Genomic DNA, 22,044 nt, shown 5'->3' with positions numbered 1-22,044 from the left:
ATATTCATTGGAAGGACTGATGCTGAAGCTCCAATACTTTGGCCACCTGATATGAAGAACTGACTCATTAGAAAAGACCCTGATGCTGGGAAACATTGAAGGCAGGAGGAAAAGGAAACAACAGAGGAAGAGATGGTTGGACAGCATCAGCGACTTGTTGGACATGAGTTTGAGTAAGCTCCGGGAGTTGGTGATGGACAGGAAAGCATGGCATGCTGCAGTACCATGGGGTCACAAAGGGTCGGACATGACTGAGTGACTGAACTGAAGAAAACATAAGCAGAATGTGTATGCTGAAAGCTACAAAACTCTGATAAAAGAAGTTCATGAGACCAAAATTATAAACAAAGAAATATACTGTGTTCCAGGAATGGAAAACTCAACATACTAAAGACATTAATTCTCCCCACGTTAATTAACAAAGATTATCCGTAAATATAGATAAACTGATTCTAAAATTGACATGGAAAGGAAGCAGAATAGCCAAAATGATTTTGAAAATTTAATTAGTTGTCACTTTCTTCATTAGAATGTGAGCTTTATGGATGTTGCCACCTCATTAGACTGTGAGTTCCATGTTGACCATTGTACCCTAGTGCTGTGCTTGCACACATAAATCAGTCTGCTAATTGAGGGCTGCAGAGAAAAAAATAACTGCTATCCTCAAATTAGCTGTCTTATCCATTCGTGGTTGCTACAACAACAACAACAACAAAAACAAAGACTTGGTGGTTTGTAAACAAAAGATGCTTCTTCCCTCCAGTTATGGAGGCTGGGGAAATTTAAGATCAAGGCACTGGCAGATTCAGTGTCTGATGAGAGTTGGCTTCCTGGTTCATAGACCGTAGTCTTTTCACTGTGTCCTCACAAGGCAGAAGGCACAGGAGAGCTCGCCAGGCCTCTTTCATAAGGGCACTAATCCCATTCATGAGGGCTCCACACCCATGATCTAACCATGAGCCAAAGGCCCCACCAGCAAACAGTATCACAATGGGGATTAGGTTTCAACATACAAATTTTAAAGGGGACACATTCAGTCTATAACAGTAGTCTAATGGAGGAGTGCAGTCTGAGGAGCTATTATTTCTATGAAACTTTCTCCCCATGAGCCATTTCTTCTATAAATCACTCCCTCCTGATTTTACTTTCTATCTTATATAATAATCTGAATGCTACTTTTAAACTCTAAATGCACTGAGAAGTAGACTTGTGCTATTTCCACAATAACCTGCACATAAGGTATTTAAACACTCAGGAAATTTTCATTTTTGAAACTAACACAGAATAAAAATTGACTGCCTTTCTTTTGGCATACAGTTCTACAGGTTTTACCACATGTAAAGATTCGTTCACCACATGGCTTAGTGGTAAAGAATCCACCTGCCAGTGCAGGAGATGCAGGTTTGATTCCTGGCTGGGGAAGATCCCCTGAAGAAAACAGCAATGAGTGGGTTGTCTGGGAAATCCCATGGACAGAGGAGTCTGGTGGATTATAGTTCATGAGGTCACAAAGAGTCAGTCAAAACTGCTCAGTAGCGACTGAGCACACACACACATAGATTTGTGTAACTACTACCTCAGGAGAGGTGATAAACATTTGTATCATCCCCCAAAATTCAATCATGTTACCTCTTTGTAGTTACCCCTCCCAATCCCTGTAAAGCACTGAAATGAGCACAAAGATGGACTTAAAAGCTAGATTCAGTGCTAGAGGAATAATATTGCTTCCCTCATCTCACGCTCCCTGGTACTATCAACGTCATAAGCATTTCAATTTATGTTTGCAATGTGATCATCACTGGCTTTACCAGAAAGGCTTTATTCTAGCTCCTTCTTTCCTGCTATAGAGTCTGTACTCAAATATGTTTACTGAATTAACACGGGAGGATTCAGACAAACAGAAATTAAAGGGAGAGAATAACATATTAATTCATTGTGGCTAGAATAAACTTAAAAGTACAAGCAGAAAAGAATAGAGAATTTCATTTATTGCCCCAAATCCTCAACCGTCTCTAATATCTATGGAAAAGTTATAATTTTTTTTAACCGAGCATTAAAGACTCTTTACAATTTGGACTCAAATTATTTTTCCAATATTATTTCCTACTACCCTTTTTACAACTAGGAGAAATACATGTGACTTTAGAATACCTGCAACCTACTCCCACTTCTTTGACAGTATCTTTGTCCCAACTCTGCCTGAAGCAGTAGCCCAAAATGGCTATATTTGTGTTTCATGGTCTTGCCCCTCAGTCAGCACTGATTAAGTTGGACTGCTGATAAAACATGGATAAATTCATATGCAGGCTGAGACAATCAGATTTCCAGGATTTTTAAATAAAAGACATAGAGATTGAGTCAAATGACAATAAATGCTTGAACTGATAAATCAGGTACAGTTGAAACAGCTTCTGCAGGTAAAAAGCATGCACTGAACCAAGAGGCAGAAAAGAGATGAGAAAAGCCAAGCATCCAGTGGAAAACAGAAAAACCACTATTCCAGGTACTCTATAGCCCAGCTATATTTTATTTTCTATCTTCAGAATATGTACAAGTTTCCTATTACAAGCCTACAATAAACTCTCCTGCATTTAAGTAGCTTAAGTTGGCTTATATTCCTTCAAACTAAATAACTCTAACTGTACTCTTTTTCACATATGCTCCAATTTCTTGCCTCTGTACTCTGGATAGCTACATAAATATCTTACCTTTTACAGTACAAACTAAGTTGGTTGCACATACTTAGAACTGTAATATATCAAATTTAAAACATTTCTACTTTTGCGGATCAAATGAAACTCTCAAGAAAGTATAAAGGCAAACCATATAACAGGAGAAAATATGTAATTTGTTTTGCTAATTAGAAAAGTGAAAGAAAATATTTACCTCACAAGTAGAAAAGTATAAAGGATACTTCAAAACTGGCAACAGCATAAAAGCAGTACTTATAAAGTTCAGTATTTCTTTTACAGATGATGTATTATGGATTTTACCAAACACCCTATTAACAGGAGTTGTAGGCTTCACCAAAATTAAACTGATATAGCTCTAACCACCCAAATATGACCAAATTCAAGGGTGGCAGACCCCCAAGTCACTGAATTTATTTGATCCTTCAGAAAAGTACCGGAGGGGAAGAAGAGTACCAGAGGTGAAATCATTTTGCTTGTTTATATAAATCTCAACCCTTTACATATTATTATGTGTCTCACTATTTGCCTGGGGATGAATCTATTATATCTAGAATATTAGAGTAATTACTATAGTTAATATATAACTGAACTTGCTTAGCTGGCTTCCTAATGTATTTCAACTATGACTCTCCTCCACGTTCAATTCTTCAGTCTTATCTTACATGGGCCCAACTGATTTCTCTCCTATAGAAACATCTCCCAAAGGAATCAAACATACTTTGAGAAATGATACTATTACTCCCAGAGTGACTATTCCAAAGGTTCCAATCATTGAACTATTAAGCTCTGGTACTTTTTAAAAAGTTCTTAATCCAATAAATCTTTGTGTTCATATATACATGGCTCTATGTCTCTTTACAAAGACAAAAAAGACATGTTTCATATCTGCAGGGAGTTTTCATTTTAGTGGAAGAGAAACATACAGCTACAAGTAATGATGAAAGTCTCAATACTTTGTCTTTACATCATTCAATCCTCAAAAACAGGTGATGGGTACATGTCCACCATCCACGTTTATGAAGCAATATATAGACCTTGTGCATTGGGTATACAGACACGATTTTACTACTTTATTCTCACAGGATTTCCTCTGAAATTGTTTTGTTTCCCACAACAATTAAAAACTACTAGGTATAAAATAAATAAGATACAAGGATGTCATAGATAGTACAGGGAATATAGCTAATACTTTACAATAATTTTATTTTTTTAATTTATTTTTAATTACTTTTTATTTGGCTACACCAGGTCTTAGTTGTGGCACGCAGAATCTAGTTTCCTGACCAGAGATCGAATCCGGGCCCACTGCACTGGGAGCATGGAGTCTTAGCCACTGGACGACCAGGGACATCCCTGTAATAACTTTAAATGGAGTATAACCTATAAAATATCAGATCACTAGATTAAATACCCGTAATTAGTATACTATTGTAAATCAACTGTAGTTGAATTTAGAGGGGGAAAAATTGGCCTAATAACTATCCTGGCTCTTTGCCCCTCCTCATCAAATTCCTTATAAAACATGGTAGACATAATTTTTCACATGACTCTCCAATTTCATATCATCCCACTTCCCTCAAAACAAAAATCAGTTTCATCCACCTCATTAGACTCTGTGGGAGAGGGAGAGGGTGGGATGATTTGGGAGAATGGCACTGAAACATGTATAATATCATATATGAAACAAGTCGCCAGTCCAGGTTCGATGCACGATACTGGATGCTTGGGGCTGGTGCACTGGGACGACCCAGAGGGATGGTACGGGGAGGGAGGGAAGAGCAGGGTTCAGGGTGGGGAGCACGTGTATACCTGTGGCGGATTCATGTTGATGTATGGCAGAACCAATGCAATATTGTACAGTTAAAATTTTAAAAAATGTTAATTAAAAAAAAAGAAAATGCAAATACAATGAGATATCACTTCAAACATGTCAAGATGGCTGTGACCAAAAGGACAAGTGACAACTGTTAGGGAGGGTGTGGAAAAAGGGAACCTCTGTAAACAACTGGTGGGAATATACACTGGTGCAGCCACTATGTTTTCCAGTATGCCAATTCAAAAACTTAATAGGACTTCTGAGTATACATCCAAAGGAAATAAAATCAGTATCTCAGAAAGACAAAAACAAAAACAAAAATCAAAGTTTAGGCCTTCATTAAAGCTTCACAAAATGGCTACTGTGTAGGCACATGTGTATGTTAGTTGCTCAGTTGTGTCCCAACTCTTTGCAACCCCAGGCTGCCAGGCTCCTCTGTCTATGGGATTCTCCAGGCAACAATACTGGAGTGGACTGCCATTTCTTTCTCCAGGGCATGTTCTGGACCCAGGGATGAAACTTGGGCCTCCCGCATTGCAGGCAGATTCTTTACCATCTGAGCCACCAGGGAAGCCCAAGGTAAGCATATATCACTAAATTTGTTAGTTAACTCTTCTGATAGAAGAGGTGGGCTTCCCTGGTGGCCCAGAGGTTAAAGCATCTGCCTCCTATGCAGGAGACCTGGGTTCGATCCCTGGGTCGGGAAGATCCCCTGGAGAAGGAAATGGTAACCCACTCCAGTATTCTTGCCTGGAGAAGTATTCATGGACGGAGAAGCCTGGTAAGCTACAGTCCATGGGGTCACAAAGAGTTGGACACAACTGAGTGACTTCACCTTCACCTTCTTCTGATAGAGACTGAATTTACATCAATGACTGGGATATCACACTTTAATAAAGAGACTGACAAGTACAGATAAACTACCACAAATGTATCCAAGCCCCAGTTTCTCAAGTCCCAAATCATCTGCTACACTGCTACCAGAGTCACTGTTCTAAAACACAATCTTAAGCATGTTGCCCTTGTTTTGAAAACCCATCAAAGGTCTGGTATGCTACCACCCCTCATGGAATCAATTAAAACTGTGTAGTTCTGTCACACAAACTCATTGATAATTTAGCCCCAACCTTTCCGTCTCCATTTTTGACACTTTACCTCACTTGCCCTAAGGTGTTGTTCTATTGTTGCTATTGTTTAGTTGCTAAGTCACTTCTGACTCTTTTTTGACCACATAGAGTGTAGCCTGCCAGGCTCCTCTGTCCATGGGATTTCCCAGGCAAGAATACTGGAGTAGTTTGCCATTTCCTTCTCCAAGGGATCATCACAACCCAGGGATTGAACCTGCATCTCCTGCACTGGCAGGCGGACTTTTTATTAACACTGAGCCACCAAAGAAGCCCTGCGTGCTAAGGTGAGGTCATACTAATAAGTCTCTACAGTTTCAAAAGTGCCGTGCTATTCCATGTATAATTCTGCATATGCTGCTGTATGCCTGTCCTGGCTTCAGCCTCATTCCAATCCAAACCCTCCTCATTAGTCAAAACAAAACAAAACAGAAAAATTATGCATTCATGTTTCATCTACTGTGAAAAGTTCCCTAATGTCTCATGACCAAAGTTAATCACTCCTTCTCAGTGCCACTGACGCACCCTTGTATTTTCTTTTATAACACTAATCAGGTTTGTATTGTAAGTACTGATTTATATGATTCTCCCATCTTAAGTTTGTTAATAGAATATTTTTTCTCTTATTTCCTTAGTGCCTCATATATATAGTAGGGCTCAACAGCATTTGCTGAATGAATAAATGGTAAGAAAATCTCAAGCTAGTTCATAAGAATTGTATATGCTTAGCTAGAAGAGTCAAAAACAGATTCAATAGCAATCTTTAAATTTCTGAACAGCAGTTATGTAAAAGAACTCACTTGTTCTTTGTGGCTCTAAAGGGCAAATGAGGACCAGGAACATTACAAAGAGATACACTGTGCTTTGACATAAAGAACCTTCTAACAATTAATACCCTCAATGGGCTGCATTGAGGAAACAGAGTTGCTTGTTAGTGAAAGAATTCATGCAGGGGCCAAACCACATCTATCAGGTGCCCACACTCTCTCACAAGAGAGAGGCGGACACTTAGCTCTGGGGGTTGTTTAGTTGACACTTGGCTCATCTGACCTAGAAGCACTTTCTGAATTGAACTCGTCTTCCATCAGCATAATTGAAGTATCTCTCCTGACCAAGGCAATTGTCTTTTATTCCACTTGATGTTATGACATTTCCATCAAAATCAAAAGATTTTGGTGGTCTCACACAACAGCAAAACAATCTTATTTCTTCATTACAACATGTAGCTAACTATTATTTTAATCAAGAACATTTTATAGTGGTTAGCTACTATTTTTTTTTCTTCACGCAGTATAATTTTCACTTATGTTAATAGTAGAAACTATTGTGAAAGGTAATCACTGTCCTAGTATGGTATTCTTGTGCTTTTGGAAGTATATCACAAAGATGAACATCACTCTCTGGTTATACGTTCAATTACTGTGCTGGTTACCCCATATCATTTTTATCAAAAGCTACATTTTTTAATCTTTAGATAACAAATTTTGTGTACTCAACACCCAATTATGAATTACAACGAATCTTTTGTTTTCCAAACAACACCCAAGCTCTTTAACTCTTGGTGTACTGATAAAGTTAAAAAGTCAATTCAACACGGGTGAGGTAAAGAGTGCAAAGGGCTATGTAATCAAAAAAGCAACTCAAATTTTATCACTCTTCACAACACAGAAGCTACGTAGTCAATTAAGACCTTTAATGATTTAAAACTTCAATAACTTAATTCAAAACTTAAATTTATACACAATATAGCTTCCTGATAATGAATAACTTTCTTATGGGTGACAGATTTAAATTGTTTGCTACTTTTACCATGGTCCTTGTAGGAGAAACTTACCTTTTAGCACTGGAGCTCAAGTAAGAATACATTGTGTAAAACTGTATATTGCATTTATCTTATACTTTGATATATGTAATTTTTAATATATGAATCTGTCATACTAACAACCTAAACTTTTAAAGTCTAAATTAAACCTTATATATAGGTTTTCGAAAAGGCAGAGGAACCAGAGATCAAATTGCCAACATCTGTTGGATCGTTGAAAAAGCAAGAAAGTTTCAGAAAAACATCTATTTCTGCTTTATTGACTATACCAAAGCCTTTGACTGTGTGCATCACAATAAACTGTGGAAAATTCTGAAAGAGATGGGAATACCAGACCACCTGACCTGCCTCTTGAGAAACCTGTATGCAGGTCAGGAAGCAACAGTTAGAACTGGACATGGAACAACAGGCTGGTTCCAAATAGGAAAAGGAGTACATCAAGGCTGTATATTGTCACCCTGCTTGTTTAACTTATATGCAGAGTACATCATGAGAAATGCTGAGCTGGAGGAAGCACAAGCTGGAATCAAGATTGCTGGAAGAAATATCAATAACCTCAGATATGCAGATGATACCACCCTTATGGCAGAAAGTGAAGAAGAACTAAAGAGCCTCTTAATGAAAGTGAAAGTGGAGAGTGAAAAAGTTGGCTTAAAGCTCAACATTCAGAAAACTAAGATCATGGCATCTGGTCCCATCACTTCATGGCAAATAGAAGGGGAAACAGTGGAAACAGTGTCAGACTTTATTTTGGGGGGCTCCAAAATCACTGCAGATGGTGACTGCAGCCATGAAATTAAAAGATACTTGCTCCTTGGAAGAAAAGTTATGACCAACCTAAACAGCATATTAAAAATCAGAGACATTACTTTACCAACAAAGGTCTGCCTAGTCAAGGCTATGCTTTTTCCAGTAGTCATGTATGGATGTGAGAGTTGGACTAGAAAGAAAGCTGAACGCCCAAGAATTAGTGCTTTTGAACTGTGGGTTTGGAGAAGACTCTTGAGAGTCCCTTGGACTACAAGGAGATCCAACCAGTCCATCCTAAATGAAATCATTCCTGAATATTCATTGGAAAGACTGATGATGAAGCTGAAACTCCAATACTTTGGCCACCTCATGCGAAGAGCTGACTAGTTTGAAAAGACCCTGATGCTGGGAAAGATGGAAGGCGGGAGGAGAAGGGGATGACAGAGGATGAGAAGATTAGATGGCATCACTGACTCAATGGATATGAGTTTGAGTAAACTCCGAGAGTTGGTGATGGACTGGGAGGTCTGGCGTGCTGCAGTCCATGGGGTTGCAAAGAGTCGGACACGACTGAGCGACTGAACTGAACTGATACCATCTGTCATTAAAAAAATATTTCTTTTGCAAGACATAACCTGTTAAGAAGCTATGAAGGTTCTTAGTTGTTCAGTTGTGTCTGACTGTGACCCTATGGATTGTAACCCACCAGGCTCCTCTGTTGATGGAATTTTAGGCAAGAACACTGGAGTGAACTGATTTCTTCTGGTGGCCAGTGCAGGGTCTGAACCTGCATCTCCTGTGGCTCCTGCGTTGCCAGGTGGATTCTTTACCACTGAGCGACCTGGGAAGCCCCAGGATGGGGATATTAGGGAAGTTAAAAGGAAGAGGCACAACAACTACCTTTAAGAAGTTGCCAGAAGCATCTGGGGCATTGATGTAAGCAGAACAGAAAAATAAATATGTAAATAACCTGTGGTAATACTCTGAAGCCCACAGACCAAAGTACAGAGCTAACTTCCAGCTAACACTTATTCTCTCCAGCAATTTTTTCTGCACAAACCTCTTCAAATTCATTCTCTAACAGTTTCTCTTGTCTCTAGTGAAACCCCCACACCTTCCCAATTTTGTCTCCTTTCTTACTACCTGAACTGGAATGTGTAAAAACAAAGTATTTATCTTTAGTGTATTTTGTTCTCCCTGTGCTGTGTTTAGAAAGGAGGCAAATGAGCATTTTATGTTTTTCTAACAACAACAACAAAAATCAATACAGTGTTGTGGTCTTTGAAGAACTTTTTCCTTGGACAGCAAAAGAAAAGCAGTTTGCCTACTTGACTAGAAAATGACTACAAACAGTCTAGATGAAAACCACATTTGGAAATTCTAAATAATGTAGTTGTATATTACAGTATTGGGGAAAATATGAGAACACAGCATAGAATTCGATTTCAAAACTATCATGTTCATTTCCAAACTTAAAATGTTTTCATCTGTGTGAGGTTAGAGAGAGACAGAAGGAAGTATTTTTTTAACCAAGAAACCCAAAATCAAATTTAAATTAAAAAGAAACTGAAAAGCAAATTCAAGGGTAAATTAAAAATTAAACACATTACCAAGTTAACTCTTAAACTAGCCCTAAGTAGGAATGTAACTTGTGGCTTGATTTCCTAGGTAAACTTCTCTTAATCGCAGGAAAGAGCCTGCTGAAAAGCCAGACAGTCACATGGGTTTCCCTCTCTTTCTTGTTTTGGCTACAGAAATAAGAAGTGCAAGAAAGGCTGAAGCAGCAAATTCTGGAGGGGAATAAGCCACATGCAACATGCAGAATTTTTTCTTAAAGGCATGGAAAAGAATTACAACTACTCAGCAGAAGGAAGGGAAATTAATGCCCTTTTTGATAAACTATAAATAAGAAGTAAAGTTCTAACTCCATGTTAAAGAGACCTGAGTAAAGTTTTTTGAGTTCAAGTGTTTCACAGAACATGTAAGTACGACTATCTAAAACCACATAAAGTGAAAGTAAAAGAACTTTCCCACTAATAAAAAGGAAAACAGGATTTTAATTATGCAGAGATAGCTTCTTAATCTAGTGAAAGTTAGTAAAATACTTCTATATTTGTACTTATATCTCTTCTCTCCTATATCTCTATTTATACTCATCAATTACATAATACCTCAATATGACCCAATTTTAAGTAAAGCAATCTAAGCTTTAAATGTATGTTGTACCTTCTTTTAGTTACTACCTAGAGAGCTCTGCCTATCAATAATTTCAGCTGACACCTGAACAACTCGGGGACTAGGGGGACCTAACATAGTCAAAAATCCCAGTATAATCTTACAGTCCGCCCTTCTTATCTGCAGTTCAGTTCAGTTCAGTTGCTCAGTCATGTCCGACTCTTTGCAACCCCACGGACTGCAGCACACCAGGCTTCCCTATCACCAACTCCTGAAGCTTACTTAAACTCACATCCATCAAGTTGGTGATGCCATCCAACCATCTCATCCTCTGTCATCCCTTTCTCCTCTGCACCCAGGAATTCAATCAACAAAGGATGGTGTAGGACTGTAGTTATTTATTATTGAAAAAAATCCACATGTAAGTGGACCTGGGCAGTTCAAACTCCTGTTTGAAAACAGTCAACTGTATTTCACGAATTATAGTGTGGTAACCACTTTCATCAGAATCACTTGAGAAATTCTGTTAAACATTTGGATTCCTACTGGACCCCACCCAAGATCTACAGAATCAAAAAAAGTGCTCAAGAAATCTGCATTCTTCACATCCCTCCCCATCTCCCACCACAGGTAATTTTAAACACTGCTGCTGCTGCTACTGCTAAGTCACTTCAGTTGTGTCCGACTCTTTGTGACCCTATAGACAACAGCCCACCAGACTTCTCTGTCCATGGGATTCTCCAGGCAAGAATACTGGAGTGAACTGCCACGCCTCCTCTAGGGAGGAGGTCTTCCTGACCGAGGGATCGAACCTGGGTATCTGATGTCTCCTGCACTGGCAGGCAGGTTCTTTACCACTAGAGCTGCCTGGAAAGCCCAGTTTTCAACACTAGTGTTCAATAACTACTGTAGTAGGGTCTAAGCAACAAGCAGTCAGAACTCCCTGGGGACAACTTTTAATGTAGCCAATAGGGTTCCTAGGAAGAGAAATAAGTTTGGCTTTCCCTTTCTGAATAATACATTTAGAGATGGGTAACAAATGTATCACTTCAAAATCTTCCAATGTTTCCACATTTCCCCATAGCTTTCCCACCACAACATACTAAGTATAAAATATATGAGCAAGCCAGGTTAAAAGGCTCATGAATTTAAACTTAAAAAGTGTCTTTCCCTATCTATGCTGCTGCTAAGTCACTTCAGTCCTGTCCGACTCTGTGTGACCCCATAGACGTCAGCCCACCAGGCTCTCACGCCCCTGGGATTCTCCAGGCAAGAACACTGGAGTGGGTTGCCATTTCCTTCTCCAATGCATGAAAGTGAAAAGTGAAAGTTAAGTCGCTCAGTCAGGTCCGACTCTTAGCGACTCCATGGACTGCAGCCTACCAGGCTCCTCCGTCCATGGCATTCTCCAGGCGAGAGTACTGGAATGGGGTGCCATTGCCTTCTCCGTTCTATATAAGGTCCTTAAAATAACAAAAGATACAAATATTTTAATCTTTATCAACATTCTCTCCTTTCAGTTCCTTCTCAGACTTGCTTTTTAGGCAAAGCTTCAAGACTTCTAAAAATCCTGTATCATTACACCAGAGTCCATTTTAACACCCATCCAATCCCAAATACAAACTGTTTTAAAATCTACTACACATGGAGATTCCTTAAAAAACTGGAAATAGAACTGCCATATGACCCAGCAATCCCACTGCTGAGCATACACACGGAGGAAACCAGAATTGAAAGAGACACATGTACCCCAATGTTCATCGCAGCACTGTTTATAATAGCCAGGACGTGGAAGCAACCTAGATGTCCACCAGCAGACGAATGGATAAGAAAGCTGTGGTACATATACACAATGGTAATATTATTCAGCCATTAAAAAGAATACATTTGAATCAGTTCTAATGAGGTGGATGAAACTGGAGCCTATTATACAGAGTGAAGTAAGCCAGAAAGAAAAACACCAGTACAGTATACTAATGCATGTATATGGAATTTAGAAAGATGGTAACGATAACCCCATATGTGAGACAGAAAAAAAGAGACACAGATATATAGAACAGTCTTTTGGACTCTGTGGGAGAAGGCGAGGGTGGGATGATCTGAGAGAATAGCATTGAAACATGTATATCATCATATATGAAACAGATCACCAGTCCAGGTTCGATGCATGAGACAGGGTGCTCAGGGCTGGTGCACTGGAATGACCCAGAGGGATGGGATGGGGAAGGAGGTGGGAGGGGGGTTCAGGATGGGGAACACATGTAAACCCATGGCTGATTCATATCAATGTATGGCAAAAACCACTATAATATTATAAATTATTAGCCTCCAACTAAAATAAATAAGTTAAAAAAATAAAATCTACTACACAAATTGTGCAATGCTTCTTTAGTGAGTACACAAAAAATTCATCTCGGGCTCTCCCTTTTTTTAAACCAGTAATTTCAGTGAGGGAGTTGGGAAAGGGATTGTGGCAGTCTCCTGTACTCTGAATAATAAGATGTGGGTCGTCACTATACACCACATAATAAATACAAGGCATTTGCCGTATTATCTCATTTAATGCTCATGACAATCCCATGAGATAGCTATCGTTATGACCCATATTTTACAGACGAGTTGTCTAAGGTCCAGAGAGGTCAAGTTACCTATCTGTAAGTACACAGCTAGTAAGCTAATTTTCATTCCAATCCCAAAGAAGGCCAATGCCAAAGATGTTCAAACTATCATACAACTGAGCTCACTTCACATGCTAGCAGGGTTATGCTCAAAGGTCTTCAAGCTAAATGTAACAACTCTGTTTAGAAGAGGCAGGAACCAGAAATCAAACTGCCAACATGGAGAAAGCAAGGGAATTCAGAAAAATATTTAGTTCTGTTTCATTGACTACAAGAAAACCTTTGCCTGTGTGGATCACAACAAACTGTGGAAAATTCTTAGAGTTGAGAATACCAGATCACCTTACCTGTCTCCTGAGAAACTGGTATGTGGGTCAAGAAGAAACAGTTAGAACCAGATGCAGAACAACTGACTGGTTCAAAATTGAGAAAGGAGTATGACAAGGCTGTATATTTTTACCCAGCGTATTTAACATACACGCAGAGTACATCATACCAAATGCCGGACTGAATGAATCACCAGCTGGAATCACGATTGCCAGGAGAAATATCAACAACCTCATATATGCAGATGATACCACTCTAATGGCAGAAAGTGAAGAGGAAATAGCCTCTTGATAAGGGTGAAACAGGATAGTGAAAAAGCTGGCTTGAAACTCAACATTAAAAAAACTAAGATCATGTATACCTGTGGTGGATTCATTTTGATATATGGCAAAATCAATACAATATTGTAAAGTTAAAAAATAAAATAAAATATAAAAAAGATAATATACAAAGCTATTAAGGGAAAAAAAAAAATATTTTTGAAAACAAAAAAAAAAAAACCAAAACAAAACTAAGATCATGGCATCTGGTCCCATCACTTCATGGCAAACATTTGGGGAAAAAGTTGAATCAGTGACAGATTTTATTTTCTTGGGCTCCAAAAATCACTGCAGATGGTGACTACAGCCATGAAATTAAAAGACACTTGCTTCTTATAAGGAAAACTATGATAAACCTATACAGTATAGTAAAAAGCAAAGACATCACCTTGCTGACAAAGGTCTGTATAGTCAAAGCAATGGTGTTTCCAGTAGTCATGTACAGATGTGAGAGTTGGACCATAAAGAAGGCTGAGTGCCCAAGAATTGATACTTTTGAACTGCTAGAGAAGATTCCCGAGAGTTCCTTGGACTGCAAGGAGATCAAACCAGTCAACCCTAAAGGAAATCAACTGTAAATACTCATTGGAAGGACTGATGCTGAAGCTGAAGCTCTAATAGTTTGGCCACCTGATGGGAAGAGCCAACTCGTTGGAAAAGACCCTAATGCTAGGAAAGATTGAAGGCAAAAGGAGAAGGGGGAGGCAGAGGATGAGATGGTTAGACAGCACCACTGACTCAATGGGCATGTGCTGTGCCTATGCTCAGTCACTTCAGTCATGTCAGACTCTTTTCGACCCCATGGACTGTAGCCTGCCAGGCTCCTCTGTCCATGGGATGCTCCAGTCAAGAACACTGGAGTAGGTTGTCATGAGACTGTTAGATAGCATCATCGAATCAATGGACATGAATTTGAACAAACTCTGGGAGATGGTGGAGGACAAATGAGTCTGGTGTGCTGCAGTGCATGGGGTCACAAAGAGTCGGACACAACGTAGTGACTATAAAACAACAACAAGCTAATTGAAACCCAAGCAGTCCAACTCCACAATCAACATCTTTAAGCAGTACACTATAACCATCCAGGGCTTCCCTTGTGGCTCAGCTGGTAAAGAAACCATCTGCCATGAGGGAGACCTGAGTTCAGTCTCTGGGTTGGGAAGATCCCTTGGAGAAGGGAAAGGCTACCCACTCCAGTATTCTGGCCTGGAGAATTCCACGGACTGTATAGTCCATGGGGTCACAAAGAGTCAGACACGACTGAGCAACTTTCACTTCACTTTACTTCACTTCTATATCCATCCTATAGCTTAAAGATTCCACCTGCCAAGGGCAAGTCCCCTGAATCCATCCACCTAAGGGCTATGGATTATGAAGCATCTAATTTTTTTAATGTGCTTTTAGGTTAATTTGCAGTATAACAAGGCTAGGGACTATTGTACTAAGCTATCAGTTCCCCAAAGTGGCACACTGGCAAACTTTGAGAAAAAAATCATGGTCTGGAAGTTAAAGTATCAAACTCCAATTCACTGATTAACTAGAATGTACTTATTATCTTACTCTCTCACTTTCCTACTCTAAAGAAATCATAAAGAAAAAAAAAATCTAGAATTGCTAAAGAAAAAAAAAAAGAGCTGCTGGTCTGTTTATGAGATGCTTATGAGACACTAAACAAAGATCACTGATGTTGAGACTGATGTTTAGCATGATTACTCTCAGGCAGAGTTAGGCCTTTACCAAAAAAACGTTCAAGACAGAATTTAGAGTTGAAGGGGTATTTCTATCCCTGGCAACTTTTTCATTTTACAGATGAAAAATCATGCTGTTTTTTAAAAAAGCATTCTCTTTAACTCAATTCAATTCACATATGTAGTATTTAGCCAACAAATATTTGAGGTTTATTACAACAGTGAGTGCAAGTGAATCACACAACATCATAGTGTATTGGAGCTGAAAGGTACTCTGAATCTCTAAATTTCATAGATGAGGAAAGTGAAGTGAAGAAATTTAGTAATTTGCCCAAGATCACATAAATTGTTTAATGATACAAGAAAAGAAACTACCCAGGACAAAAGTCAAGTTTCTTATTTCTCAAGACAAGAGTATTTTCACTACATCAAAAGCTATGTTTTCATTCATAAACTTCTTATAATTCACAGAAATCAATGTATTAGCTTCAAACCCCAGGAATCATACCTATGCCCAGTTCTGATTTTTTTTTAATTAACTCTCTGTCTCTGGGCAAATAGCTATAAAATAAAAATAAACCCTACCTTTCTTAGGTATAAGAAATAATTAGGAATACAGGAATAATTTAGGAATCAAAAAATATATAAAGGAAAGACATATTAAAATAATTTTATAAAAATATGAAATTATGTAAAATTAAAATATACTTGACTTTTTTTTTCCAGAGGCAAATGGGTACTGGTTGTTAAATCCAAATAATCTGAAAAGCTTTAAAAAACATTGCTTTTAGATCACTTAAACTCATTACTATGTCTAGTTCATTTCCAATACTAAATTAATACCATCTTACTAAGTGATGGCTAGCAAATAGAAGCTAACCCTGATTTTCCATAGAGTATTAAAGAATGAATAAAGTGACTCCTAAAATTCCTTCTACTTTAAACAGCTCTGATTTTACAGTAAAACACAATAGCTTCCCAAATAAAAGTCTTACAGCCAACAATAAAGGTGTGGTGCACGCGTGCTCAGTTGTGTCTATCTCTCTGTGACCCCATGGACTGTAGGCAGTCAGGCTCCTCTGTCCATGGAATATTCCAAGCAAGAATACTGGAGCGGGTTGCTACTTCCTTCTCCAGTGGATCTTCCCAACCCAGGGATCAAACCTGAGTCTCCTGTGTCTCCTGCATTGGCAGGCAGATTCTTTACCACTGAACCACCTGGGAAGGCTCTTTTAGTCAATAACTCTATGCTAAACAAAGCATGAAGTTTAACTGTAATAATGTACAAACGATGGATTCTTCAGTTCAGTTCAGTCACTCAGTCGTGTCCAACTCTTTGCTTAGTTGTGACAAATGTACCACAGTTATGTAATGTTGTCAACGGGAGAACTGGACAAGGGATATACCAGAACTTTCTATAGTACCTTTGCAACTTTTCTATAAACATAAACCTATTCTTAAAAAAGTATCTTAAAAAGTAAATCTCAAAAAATAAAATAAAAAGTAAATCTCTGTGTCTTACTCTAATCCACGGAAGCCTGGATTCTTAACCAATGGACCACCAGGGAAGTCCTAATTCCTAGTTAATATTAGTCTGCTTTGCTAACTGGGGCTTAGTGTTAAAATGTTAGTTTAGTTTAGCACTTCGAAATAATGTTTGAGTGATTAAAATTAACCAAGTCCCACAAAAATTAGAGTTTCCCAATACTTTCTACTGAATTTATATTCAGATGATTACATCTCTAACCATGAACTCCTTGAATCACTGTTGGATTTCTAATGGTTTGGTATAGATAACTAGTATTTTGCAGTTGGTTGGTTTTTTAAAGCAATTATTGGATCTGAGCAGGGGAAAGGGCTAGATATAAGAAAAGGAAACAAAGACTCTTCAGCCATTAGCTCCCCAATCTAATATTATAATGGGTAGCTTCACAACACTCTAAAATCTTAAAAGACTCATTTTTATTCTAGAGCAACTAATTACACATTCTTTTCAGTTTTTCTAAAATTTTACACATTTTAATTATACTAATATAAAAGTAATATCCAACAAAATTTCCTTAGTGACACATTAATGAATATTTTTATAGTATTGTAATAACAAAAAAAATTATGTTTAGAGCAAGATATTTCTTAATTCTCCTTTTAAATAATCATACCACACCTGTTATAAAGAACTGTTTGCTTTGGGGAGCTATAAAAATCTTTTAAAACTTATCAGAGGTTTGATATTTTACCTTTTCTTTACTGAAATGTTAAAGAAGGGTTTTTTTTTTTGTTTATTTGTTTTGAGAAACTGGTCCTGAAACTGTGGCTTTTATTTTAGTTGACTGGGAAGAATACACACTATAGGACAAATAAGGGAGCCCTATCTGACGAAAGTCAATGGTGGCTCAGTCAGGTGAATAATGATTTATTTCATCAACTAGGGTACATCACGGAGAAGGCAATGGCACCCCACTCCAGTACTCTTGCCTGGAAAATCCCATGGACGGAGGAGCCTGGTGGGCTCAGTCCATGGGGTCTCGAAGAGTCTGACACGACTGAGCAACTTCACTTTCACTTTTCACTTTCATGCATTGGAGAAGGAAATGGCAACCCACTCCAGTGTTCTTGCCTGGAGAATCCCAGGGACGGGGGAGCCTAGTGGGCTGCCGTCTATGGGGTCACACAGAGTCGGACACAACTAACTCGAGTTAGCAGCAGCAGCAGCAGCAGCAGCGTACATCAACTAAATTTTGAGTAGTAGTGAAAATATGGTTGATTTTGTTGTTTCTGAGAATCTTAAATTAAGAAAAATTATAACAGAAATTTTCAAAATTCTCAATATCATAACAAAAAGAATATACATTCTCAACAATTTTCATAGTGGGGAGATTGGAGACTGCTTATATATGAAAGTGAAAGTCGCTCAGTCGTGTCTGACTCTGCAACCCCATGGACTATACAGTCCATGGGATTCTCCAGGCCAGAATACTGGAGTGGGTAGCCTTTCCCTTCTCCAGGGGATCTTCCCAGCCCAGTGATCGAACCCAGGTCTCCCACATTGCAGGCGGGTTCTTTACCAGCTGAGCTACAAGGGACACCCAATATGTGAAAAGAAACCACTAAATGAGCCTACCATTGCTAGTCTTCCCTATTCAGCTACCCATAATAAAAAGAGATTCACAAAAAAATTTTTGTGCAATATTTAGGAAGTTTCAGAGTTGGTAACTACAGGGTAAGCTACACAAATCTTTATGTTCCAGAATCTATAAAATCAATCTATAAAGATTTATATAAATTCCAGAATCTATAAAGTTTATCTTTCAGATAGAAGGAAAAAAAATCTTTAGTACTTTTTGCCTACCTTAGTCATGCCCTTTTAAGTTACTAAATTCTTGTGATTTATCATGCAGATTTTGTAAAAAATATATATATATATTAACACTATTAGGAGACACAGATACATACTTGAGTGCTTCTAAACAACAGTGACTTTGCCAGTGCAATCAGAACAAAAGTATTCAATTTGAGTATTAATACTCAAAAGTATTAAATGGCTTTTAAAATACACCTATTAAGAGCATACATAAAAAACAAACCACTCTAGTTTGAAAACACGACATGGATTTGCTTAAAGGATCATAAAAATGGTTTAAAGTTACTTCACTTTCAGAACAGAATAATAAACATACCCTTGAGAAACAAAGGCTAGCCTACAAACACAAGAGATTTGTCTTTTAACTTTCATCTTCTCACTGCTAAGTTGTGAGAGTGGCAGCAGTGGATGCACCTAGCACTTCAAAACTTTTAGAGACAGGAAAAGGCCAAGGACCTGAGGGAATGTTACTTCTGCTGCTTACGCTGCTGCTGCTAAGTTGCTTCAGTCCTGTCCAATTCTGTGCGACCCCATAGATGGCAGCCCACCATGCTCCCCATCCCTGGGATTCTCCATGCAAGAATACTGGAGTGGGTTGCCATTTCTTTCTCCAATGCATGCTGCTGCTGCTGCTGCTAAGTCACTTCAGTCGTGTACGACTCTGCGTGACCCCATGGACAGCAGCCCACCAGACTTCCCTGCCCACAGGATTCTCCAGGCAAGAATACTGGAGTGGGTTGCCATTTCCTTCTCCTGAATGTTACTTCTAGGGCTCCCGTAATCAAGTCACTATAAACACAGATGCCCATGTGCAGCTGAGGCAAGCTCCCAACAGAGTCTGAAATAGAACTCACTTCATCTAGAAGGGAGGGCAAGCAGGAAGGAGATAATGAGAACTGTCCCATCTTGGACCAAATTCCTTTTTCTCCTACATGATTTCTACCCTACTCAGTGAGGCTTCTGTAAATGATGTGCCTTAATTGAACAAATTTTTGTAGTAACAGATAAACAGAGCCATAAAATGGTCTACTCTCTTTATTTGTAAAAGGTTAAAACAAACATGAAACTAGTCTTTTAAAGTATTTCTTGTTATAGATTTTTTGACCCAGTTAAGAGAAAGAGAGGAAATGGAAAGGAGAAGGGAAAGATTTAGATAATCAGGTGGGAAAGAAAAGAGTCACAGGTAAACAGAAGTTATGATTGAATTCCTGGAATGAAAATCAGGAACCCTGGTTTCTAACCCAGCTCTGCCATTAGCTGACAACTGTTTATGGGAAGAAAAACACTCCTAGGTTGTAGGCAGAAGAGAAAATTTCTGATTATTCTTTTTGGAAATAGAAGATTTGTTCAAAATTACACTACCTAGAGAACAGTAAAAGAGGGAGAGTCCATGAAAGTTGTCACTTCAACACAATCTGAATGGGATTCTTTATACAACACTAGATATTTTAGATTCAAAAATGAAGGTCATAGTCTTTGCCTTGAAGGTGTTCAGCATTAGTTAAGGTTTTGACTAAAGGTTAACATAAAAATAGTCCTAATGTCTGATTCTGTCCTTTCCCAAGAATGTTATATGAAGGAAGCAATGATGCTTAGACTCTTGACATTCATATCTCAAAAACAAAGCTTAGAGAAATTAACTTCAGGGGACCTAAGTTTACTGACTTTACACTCAGTGTTCTGATACACATGAAAAGTGTATCATATGAACATCAACTAAGCCATATGAATGTCAACTAGCTATGCTCTCCAAAGCCCTGTTCAAATCTAAAACTGCCTGATACCTGACATCAAAACATGACCAATAAATACCCACAAGTTCCACAAAAAAAAAAAAAACCTACAAGCTTCACACACCTTAAGAGCTTTAAAAATATTGCCACTACTAGCTTTAAGTATGTCTCTTTGCATAGATCTTTGCATAATTTGAGGGACAAATGCACATTTCACTACTATATATGTTGCCCTACGAGTAAAACAGGGCTTCTCTGATAGCTCAGCTAGCTGGTAAAGATTCTGGTAGCTCAACTGGTAAAGACTCTGCCTGCAATGCAGGAGACCTGGGTTTGATCCCTGGCTTGGGAAGATCCCCTGGAGGAGGGCACTGGCAACCCACTCCAGTATTCTTGCCTGGAGAATCCCCATGGACAAAGGAGCCTGGTGGGCTACAGTCTGTGGTCACAAAGAGTTGGACACCACAGAGCAACTAAGCACACAATGACTAAAACATAATTAGGATTTCCCCAATCTTGATTTAAACAACAGTTAATAGAGCAGAAAAGGGAATAAGAAACACTAATTTCAATCAGAAAACTCTGTCTGTGAGTCTACAAATATGCACACTAATTGTATAATCCTCTCAAATCTGAGACTCATTACTTGTTTCTTTATTTCTGGTTTTTGTCATGATCCCTGAAAAGGGAACAAAAACACAGAAGAAAGGAGAAAGAACTTTGAAAGGGAGGGTTTTCCAAGTTGGGAATATTTTCCTATTTGTCTAGAGACTTAAAAAAAAGCGTGTCAAAATCTGACTCACAGGAAACTGCTTTGTTACTACGGTGCATTAATATGAGTATTTTCTAACGACGTATGTATCCCTATCAACGTCCCACTGAGAAACTTGCAATGTCCAGCACCACAATTTAACTTCAAGACTAGCAGGTCAAATCACATATACGACACCATAAAAAATTAACAGAAGTTGCCGGAAAAAAGTATAGGTCTATCTAGCAAAAGTGGGAAAAAGGGATTTTTCTAGATAAAGCGCCATAGTAATTTGGTTTTAAAGGCTGGATCAAATTTTAAATACTAAACTGACAGTATTTTAATAAAGGCCCCTGAAACAGGCTGTTAAACGCTATGAAACTCAGCCACCTCTAATTTCAGTAATTCCCAAACTACTTGAATGGGTTTAGACTCCACGCAAAGAGACAGCTCTGAAAATGACTTCTCTTTCTCTTTCACAACCGCATCTGTACACACACACCCCGCACCGCCACCCGCCCCTAAATCCTAACAGTATAGTACACGCGGACGAAGAAGGCTGTCTATTTCTCCGGAAGAGGCAAAACTGTAGATATGGCACTAGCACGCTGGCCTAAATTCATAGAAACCAAATGTGAATGGCAGGTACAGCGTCCGGCTCAGGGAAGCACCAAGATTGGCTCCCCGCGCTCACAACTTCTCCGATCCAGACGCACAACACAATGCAGACCTAGTTCCTGGTCCCTCCTGTGACAAATCAAAGCTCAATCCTAACGCCAGCGAGAGCCACGCTCTGAGGCTGCCCTCACGTCGCGCTCCGCCCGCTCCCGGCCCCAAGCCCGCCCCGATCCCCGGCGTAGCCTGCG

The 22,044-nt window shown here is 38.8% G+C and overlaps 1 protein-coding gene and 1 long non-coding RNA gene across 9 annotated transcripts in view; both read right to left on the bottom strand.

Moving 5' to 3' along the window:
• TBC1D12 (TBC1 domain family member 12) overlaps nt 1–22,044 on the bottom strand; it is a 119,272-nt gene that overhangs the window by 74,262 nt on the left and 22,966 nt on the right. The window lies entirely within an intron of this gene.
• Nucleotides 1–22,044, bottom strand: part of LOC132343941 (uncharacterized) — a 40,615-nt gene extending 18,571 nt beyond the window's left edge. Inside the window, exon 1 of the long non-coding RNA XR_009492966.1 lies at nt 1–22,044. This exon is cut by the window's left edge and continues 7,716 nt beyond it. This is a non-coding gene — a long non-coding RNA (uncharacterized lncRNA).

Source organism: Bos taurus, chromosome 26, assembly GCF_002263795.3.
Source record: "Bos taurus isolate L1 Dominette 01449 registration number 42190680 breed Hereford chromosome 26, ARS-UCD2.0, whole genome shotgun sequence".
In the NCBI taxonomy this organism is placed as follows: domain Eukaryota; kingdom Metazoa; phylum Chordata; class Mammalia; order Artiodactyla; family Bovidae; genus Bos; species Bos taurus.
Note: the sequence above shows the minus strand (reverse complement) of the source record. Positions and strands in the feature narration are given on the sequence as shown.